This window comes from Calypte anna, chromosome 1 (assembly GCF_003957555.1).
Source record: "Calypte anna isolate BGI_N300 chromosome 1, bCalAnn1_v1.p, whole genome shotgun sequence".
NCBI classification, from domain to species: domain Eukaryota; kingdom Metazoa; phylum Chordata; class Aves; order Apodiformes; family Trochilidae; genus Calypte; species Calypte anna.
Genome location: NC_044244.1, coordinates 86,024,413 through 86,033,022, shown reverse-complemented (window position 1 = coordinate 86,033,022; position 8,610 = coordinate 86,024,413).

The following is an 8,610-nucleotide window of genomic DNA, read 5'->3' as shown; positions in this document are numbered from 1 at the left end:
AGTATATTTGCACAAAATGTCTTTAGTGGCCCTGTTTTCAAGGCAAAGCACTTTGCTTTTTACGCTGAAGGTTGGCAGAGCACAAAAAAGGGCAAAATGATCTAAGCCAGAATAAGCCTGTCAAATCAGAATAAATGTGGGTTTTCCCCATCATTCTTGGAAGTTACAATCTGTATTCACAGACTAACATTCTGCACTTTGACACCTGATTCTGCTTAAAATAATATAGTGGCCTTTCTTTTGTTTTGCTTGATAGATATTTTGAGTATTAAAGAGACGAAGTAACAGAGAAGCCAGACACAGAAAGAGGCTTAAAAAGTCTTCATTATTTCTACTTTGGCCACTCAGAACTTTGCAGTGGTGTTGAAGCTTGCCTCATTTCAGCTTGAAATTAGACATATAAATTTGCTAGTATTCCACAATTACAGTTTTTGTATCTGTGTGGAAGTTAATTGGGAAGCTAGTAGGGGGGAAAGTCTGCTTTAAGTCAAAGGCCTTATTTCAAGATAAAGAAAGATTGCCCTCTTATTTTGTTGTCTTGTGCTTTAAAGAGAAAGTAAAGCATTCTGTTCTGCTCTGCTCCCCAGAAGAAAAGAAAAGCTGGAAAGCAGTTGTTTGATAACTAATTTTTTTTTTTCCATTATATTGATACTGGTTCTGTCTGGGATGAAGTTACTAGGTCATTTTTCTTTAGAGTAGCCTGTATGTGCTGTTCTTTTTATCTGTGGCTATAACAATGTTCATAACACACCGGTGTACTTACTATCACTGAACAGTGCTTGTACAGTCAATTCTTTCTCTCTTCCCAGCCTCTCATCCATAAGCCAGTAGGCAGGAGGTGGGCAAGAGATTGGGAGGGGACACAGCTGAGACAGATGACCCAAACTGAACAAAGAAATATCCTATACTATATGTAATCATGCTCAGCAATAAAAGGTGGGGAAAAGGAGGCAAAGGACTCCTTTGAGGGGAAGGACGTTTGCGGTTACAGCATTTGTTTTTCAAAGCAATTGCTACGCATACTGAGGCCGGTCCAGATTCCCAAAAAAGTGGCTGGACATATGCATGTCAATGAGATGTAGTGAATAAATACCTTTTCTTACTTCTCTTTCACATGCACTTTTTGCTTTCCTTATTAAACTATTCTTGCCTCAACCTATGAGTCTTTTTGCCTTCCTTCTATCTTCTCCCCCCTGGAAAAGGGCACCAATCAAAAGGTGGAGTTTGCTGCTTGGCTGATGGCTGGGGTCAACCCACCATTGTGTGTTATCACATGGGTAAATTTTGTAGACCTGAAGTGAGAGACATGTGGCTTTAAAGGCAGAGTACCTGCACAAGAGCATGTTTTTCTCTGCTCTCCTGATAGGTCGTGTGACCGTCACTTCTCTTTTCTTGATAGGGTGTAATGCAGGGAATGGTAGCTACCATAGAAGCATAGAATCTGCCAGAGGTTTAGATCACAGACAACAGCTTGATGTTCTTGGCTGAAAGACCATCGCCCTGTCATTTCTGTTAAAACAGGGGTCTCTACCAGCTTCTACAGTTGAGGTGCTTCGCTAGAGATCAGGTTTGCTTCTCTCTGCAAAGGGATACCCACATCAGGAGCTGTAGGAACTGAAATTCACTGACAAAATCTTGACCTTGAGTTCACATTGTAAAAAAGAGCAGATTATCACTATCACATGTTCGTATTATTCTTGGCTTTCTCAGGTAGTTATGAATTTATTGCGACATAGCAAAGTGTTCACCCTGAAAAAAACAATTTGATAATCATCACAGTCCACATCCTGATGCAGTGAGAAGTTTTATGAGGCTGCTTTTGAAATTAAAATTAAAAGTGTCAGGTGACATTCAAAGGTAGTATAGCTAGAGGAGGATAGGTGTGTATAACTTACTTCTACCATAAGCAAGTTTTGTGTCCCAAATATGGATTGGATTGTAGCTTTGGTTAGAAAGTCCACACTGGTATCTCCAAGAACTGGAACTAGTTACAATGCCTTTTGAATGGTAACCAAAGTCAGGACAAAAATGCTCCACACATCCTATATTGAAATAACTTACTGCACTGGTTTAAACTCTCCACTAACCAGAATGCAGAAGTTGCATCCAGTAATGAAATAAGCAAACATGAAATGAAATTATCGGGAGCAGAGAAGTTATTGGACTGATATGTTTGCAATCAAACAAATACCCCGGATGAAAAGAAGTCACTACACCCTACCACAATAAAGGAAATTATAGGTCAGCTCACCTTCTTGGCTGTAACATATAATAATTTGTCTTTCAGAGGAAAATCAAACAGCATGCCACTTGGTACAACAAAAGGATTATTTTCAGGACAAATATTTACAAAACCAGTGTTTGGGTTTGGGTTTTTTTTGCATTTGTGGTTTTTTTCTTTGTTTGGTTGGTTGGAATTTTTTGTTTTTATTTCTGAATGCATCTCCTTGTTCTTCAAATCATAATAATTTCATTGAACTCATCTGTATATGTACAAGAAGCGTGTGGAAATTGGTCTGTAAGGATATGAGAGATGCTACTTTAACCAGGTTAAAAGATTGTATTTGGGGTTCTTTTCTTCCCTAATGGGAGAATTGATTCAGCTGCCTGGCACCTTAGAGTAACTAAGCTTACTTAGTTACTCTAAGCTTCCTCCCCACATGTTCACACAGAAGGCGTACAGGATGCTCTCCTCAGTCCTCTGTCATTCAAATTTCTTGGAGATAGGCAGCAGCATGATTCCTTCCCAGGAGATTTTGGAAGAAAACATTGATCCTTCTAGGCATTTATGAGGAACTGTGAAGTAATGTTGGAGAAATATCTGTATGCAGATGAGTTATCTTGTGTTCTTAATTGAAAATGAATGGGTTTACAGCCTAATTTTGAATGTCATTTAAGTGATATCTTGAGACTTCAGTTAGTCTTGTTTAGTAGTAGCACCACCCTCAGCTATATCCATATGTTAGCAGATGAAGAGCAAAGGGAGGGGGCCCTGGCAACAGTAGAATAAATTATTGATTTAGTTAACTTTGTGAAGAAACAACCCACCAGCTGGGTATAGATAACTTTCTGCCACTTAAAAAGCACTGCTGCACATATATTTGGACTGTAAACATTGTTTCTTTATGGCTGTGATTTATTTTATCTTCTATACTGGTAATCTTCTATAAGTAAAATCTTACCATTACAAATAAAGCTGTCTTATTATGATAGACTATAGTAATACTACTCAACTGCAAAATTTTCTTCACAGAAAACTGGTCACAGTGATTTCTGTGTTAAGGAATGACCTGACCTCAAATTTCACTCTCTGTTATTGCAAAGAGCCCTAATTTTTTTCTTGTGGGAGTCTTAAATTGACTCTAGGAAAATTTTAGTCATCTCTGAAGCTCCGTGTTTTCTCCTCTCCTTGCAGTATTTGTAGCTGCTTATGTTTCATTTCATTATGCTACTTTTCTTTCTCTTGCATTTTATTGTCATTAAGCACCCATTCTTTATGCTTGGCTGGAGCAGTGGTGGAGAGGAGAGGGGAAATTCTGAGGGATTTTGCGTAGCCTAGCAGAGGAACAAGCAAGCTGAGCATTGCACTAGATAGTGGCATGCCTTGCTAGCAGCACCCCAGCTGGCAGTCAACTTGGATGTGTCTGCAAGAAGTGTAGAAATAGCTTTGTGGTGAAGACACGAACACCTTCCTTGGAAATGGGCTAATTGCTACTTTCAAAGGAGGATCAGTGCAAAGAATCTCAGTCATTACAAAAATGAATTGGAAAGCACTGAAGCTATCTCTGACTATGATTATAACTGCTTGCTATAAAACCTTTTTTAAGCAGATTAGATTGTAACAATTGGTTTAGGCATACTAAAGGTCGAAATGCTTGGTTTGACCCAGGTGGTTGAGAAACAATGTTGAAATATGGTAACTACAGGTAAAGTTCTTCTTGGTCAGTAAGGTCTCCAGTCAAGCGTACAAGATTTCTTTCATTGTTCTAGGACTTGGGTTTTGGCAAAGTGATGTAGCAGCTCTGCAAACCAAGAGGATGGTGAGTTCATTAAAGAAAACAAATGTATCCATAAAGGAATGGCCACATCTTGCAATGATTTTGCTCAGCGATGGAATTTCTTTCAACAAAATGGTGGGATGGGGCCTGCAATTTTTTTTCAGTGCTCTGTGGTGTTTTCACTACTGGAGAAGGCAGCAGTGTAAAAGATGGTGTGCAAAAGTTAGCCAGTTGTAAGGATTCTGTTATGCCAGTGACTTGTGAGTGTGATGCAGCATCCAGAACTTATTTTCAAAACAGAGAGCTATATTCAAGCATTCAAACAAGCTAAGGTCTGAGCAGCAATAGGTCTGTGTGAGCTAAAGTGCTGAGACTGTGTTTGCTGTGCAGTTTTGCTGGCGAATGTGCCAGTCAAGGATGAGTAAAGCTGAAGTATAACTAGTGTTATTACACCTGTAAAAGCCTATAAGTCTATCAAGTTAGCTTGCACTTTTTTGGGAGTGCTTTGCTATTTTACTGTCCTTCTGTGGAAAGGACCAAGGGTCATCCAACAATCCTTTTTGCTAGGTCTTGATAGGCAGCATCAAGGGTTGGGTTCAAATGTGAAGAGTTCACTAATAAAACCCTTAAACAAGCCTCACAAAAAATTTCTGGTATTTGTTAAGTTTATCCTTCACATTTGCAAATGTAAATCATGTTTTACTAGAGAGAGAAAGGGGAAAAAATGACAAGGTGTATCAAGAGGGGAACAACTGGCATCGTAATAAAAAAAATACAGCTCTTTAACCCCTCTGTTCTGGTGAGACAACCAGACTAACTGCGTGCTCCCACCCAAAACCTCCCATGCTAGTTGTCAGCTCATGGCTGAGACTGAGAAATTTATCTTGTCTAACAGACGCTGACACCATCTGCATGTGATGTTTCCATGTATTTGCTCTCCTGCTGCCAGAAAGGTATTTGAGGCCAAAACAGTCATCTTGAGCATGCTGAAGACTGCCAAACCCTTTCTCTGACCTTTCAGCCTCTGTGCACAACCCTCCTCTCTTCTGAGCTGTAACTTCTGCACTCTGTAGGCAGAGGCATTTGCTTTGAGTCACAACCTGTGCCAGTCACATGTTGAAAGAAGTAGCTGTCTGGGGCTTCCATATTGCAGTATCTTTTCTCTGCTTCATGTAAAGCATGCATTTTAATTTAATTTTTCAGAAGCACCTCACAAATACAGTGTAACAAAAAATTTCTGTGTTAGGGGCTTCCCTTTTGTTTTCCTCTTCTTCCCCTCCACTAATTTCAATCAGAGCAGCCTTCTTTGGCTAATTGCCTTCCTTCTCTGTAGTGATTTGAGAGGGGTCATCCAGGAGTTTTACTTTCTCCTGGGATCTCTGTCACCAGAGTCTGCAAGGGCTTTACAATTGTCCCCCCAAGTCCTTTTGTGGAGTTGCTGTCCCTGTTGATATAACAGGCCTGATCCATTCCTCTGAACAGCATGCTGGGCTGTCTGTGAGAAGGGAATTGTGGAAGAGTAATGTCTTTATATGCTTCTTTGTATTTGACTACATGAATGCAGCTCTGAGGTATGGACCTGTGCCAAATGAAATACCACTTTACCAGGATTTCCACTTCATTTCTCAGACATATTTTCGAGGAAAATGCTGTATGGCTGTTCCAGATGCCCTAATAAGGGAAGTGTCGATCTTAGTGTGGTTACCTACAGAACCAAGATTTCAAAAAAGAATCTGAGAAATGAGACATACAGCTTTAAGAGCAGGTGCTATGGCTTCTGGTTTATTTCAAGTTTGTCTTCTGTTTGGGCATGATGTTGCTAAGAGTCGAATGTAAAAAAGGAGCATGGACCTAGGAGTCTCTTGCAACTGGTTGATAACACTAAATCTTGGAAGATTCAATCCCTTTGTGTGTGCAAGGGCATCACTTTAAGCTTTTTACCACTGACCATTTATCTTCCAAATCCATTTTTGTTTTTGCAAAGGCTTTTTCTTTCCAGCATGACTTATCAGAAATTGAACTTGTTCCAGACACATTATGGGAGGCATGCAAATGCTATTCACACAGCCTGCAGCTTTCTCTCCCTTTATCTGTTATTATTATCTACTTGGCAGCACAACAATACTCTTATGTTACCCAGTATATTAATTGCACTACTTAAAGGATGTCTCCCAGGGAGAGCCTGTTTGCTCCTTCAACCCCTGACCTTATGCCTGAAAAGTTTTTTTGGATTCATTCCCCATACATAAAGGCTATTTCTCCTCCAGTGATAATATATTCTGTAGCTGTGTGCTGAACTATTGAGCCCTGTACAGAACAAGTTGGAGGATGTGTCCTTCATGAAGAGCTGTCATTCTGTATTATCTTCTGTTATCTTTCCAAGCAGTTGAGGCTTCTCAGTTGATTCAGGGCAAACAAGCCAGCATCAGGCAAAGAGAGCGTCAGAGAGTCCTCATTGCATAGCTTTCCCTTTTCAAGAACTATAGAATAGAATAGCTGTTTTTAAGAACTAGGTGTTTTTTAGAGCTAGGTGTTTTTTAAGGCTACTGCCTCTTGAACAACCACTGCTAGGTAAAACTCTCTGCTTGAGAGCACTGGCTGGAGATAAGGGAATAACTGGAGTGCCACATCTGTGTCTAATGTCACCCCTGGTTGCTAGCCTGAGGGGAGCAGCAGTGCCTTGCTATTACACAAAGCACCTGCAGAGCCCTGGCTGTTCACACTTGAGAAGAAAGATTCTCCTGTCACATTATCATCAACTGCAGCAGATGGATCCCATAGGAACTGCTGGAAGAAGTGGAAGCAGATGAGTGACCTTTTCTCACACTGAAAGTTAAAGGGAAGATTGATTCATGGTAGCTTTACATTTCTCAAGGAGTTTTCTAACTATAGCAATCAGACTAAGAATCATAGAATGCCAGGCTGGAAGGGACCTCAAGGATCATCTGGTCTGGCCTTTCTAGGTAATAATACTGTTTCAATGAGACGGCCCATCACCCTGTCAAGGTTAGTCTTAAAACTGTCCAGTGTGAGGGAATCCACTGTATTTAAGAGAAGTGAGGATTACTGCAACTTCCTAGTTCTTTACATGGAAAAAAGGTCTCCACCATTGACATTTCAGGACACAGACTGCAAAGAATACAGAAACGAGCCTTTTAATTGTCTGGCTGAGAAAGGACACAAAGATTGCAACATCATTTTATGGAAAAGGTTTACATGAACATGACTTCTATTGACTTGTCTAAAACATCGAGTGAGAACCTTCCCATGCTCCCAAACTGATCTCTCATGCATACGTGGCTTTTCTAGATATTTCTTCTGTTCCTACTCTGCAACTTCAGTCTATTCTTTACTTCACCACTTCAATTAAGATTTTCATCCTTTCTTTCCACAGGAAGATGTTCCCCTTGCTGCATTGCTAGAGTTTGTGTGGCTCAGTCATATGGAGAAGAGAAATATAGGGAAAGAAGCTGTAATGTACAATTGCATGAAAAATAGCAAGGTGTCATTCTTGCTACCACACATGGTAGGTTTCTAGTGCAGTCTGATGTGCATCGTTTAAAAATCAAGACTTTCTTATGGAGTTTATAAATAAATTCTAAGTAAAATTTCTTGGGTAGCAACATGTAAGGGGGAAGAACGTGAAACAGCTTAACATGGAAGTTGCCAAATTTCTCAAATGTAATGCATGAATTAGAGAAATATATACAGATATATTCCAGTGAACTCAGGCCAAACAGTTTCAAGCTCTATTTTTACCCCTGGAAAACAAAATTAAAATCTCAATGCAGTGAGAGTGAAGGACATAGTTCAACTTGTCTGACTTGCATTGAGGATAAGCAGATTTCTGAGTTCCTGCATCAGCAACTTTGCATGTTTCAAGAGCCATGAGAAAAAGCTTGGGTGGTTAGTTTTGATGAAGGTAGAAGAGTTATAGAGGTCTATAAAATACAGATTTTGAGATTTTGCTAGATACCACTGACATTGTCCCAGCCACTCCCTCTCAGCCTTGTGTTTTGGAAATTTGTAGCAAAATTTAAATGCTGTGCTTTTGAAAGCATATGCATTTCATATCAGTTTCCATCTGACCAGGCTTGCAGTTGGCTATTCACTGTAATGGCATTAAACAAAGGCTTTTGTTTATCAGCAGTCCTGAGTGTACACAGCTGAAGAAGGTGGATTGAACTAGCCTGACTGACCCCTCTTGAAGCTCACACAATCTTTTTTCTGGCAGATGGGAGAGCAGGGGGAGTTTGGGGTCACTGAAAAGCATCTTAACACCTTAACATCTTCAGAATTACGGCTGATTCCTCGTCATGTGTTCACCTGTAGCAAGTTACCCACAGTTTTCATGCAAACATTGTGCTCTGGGGGTGCTTCTGATGGGAAAAGAAATTATAAGGACAGAACCTTTAGTTTTTGAGCTGAAGTGGAGTGGAAGAGATGAAAGAAACTAACCTCATGATACCCTTTTCTGAAAACATCATTCTTTTTTGAAAAAGATAGAAACTCCCACCAGCTGCACTGCATAGAATTGCACCAGAATTGTCAGGAAAGAAACTACTCCTGTCCCTCAATAAAGCAAAGCTAAAATTCAACCCCCAAGGAGCAG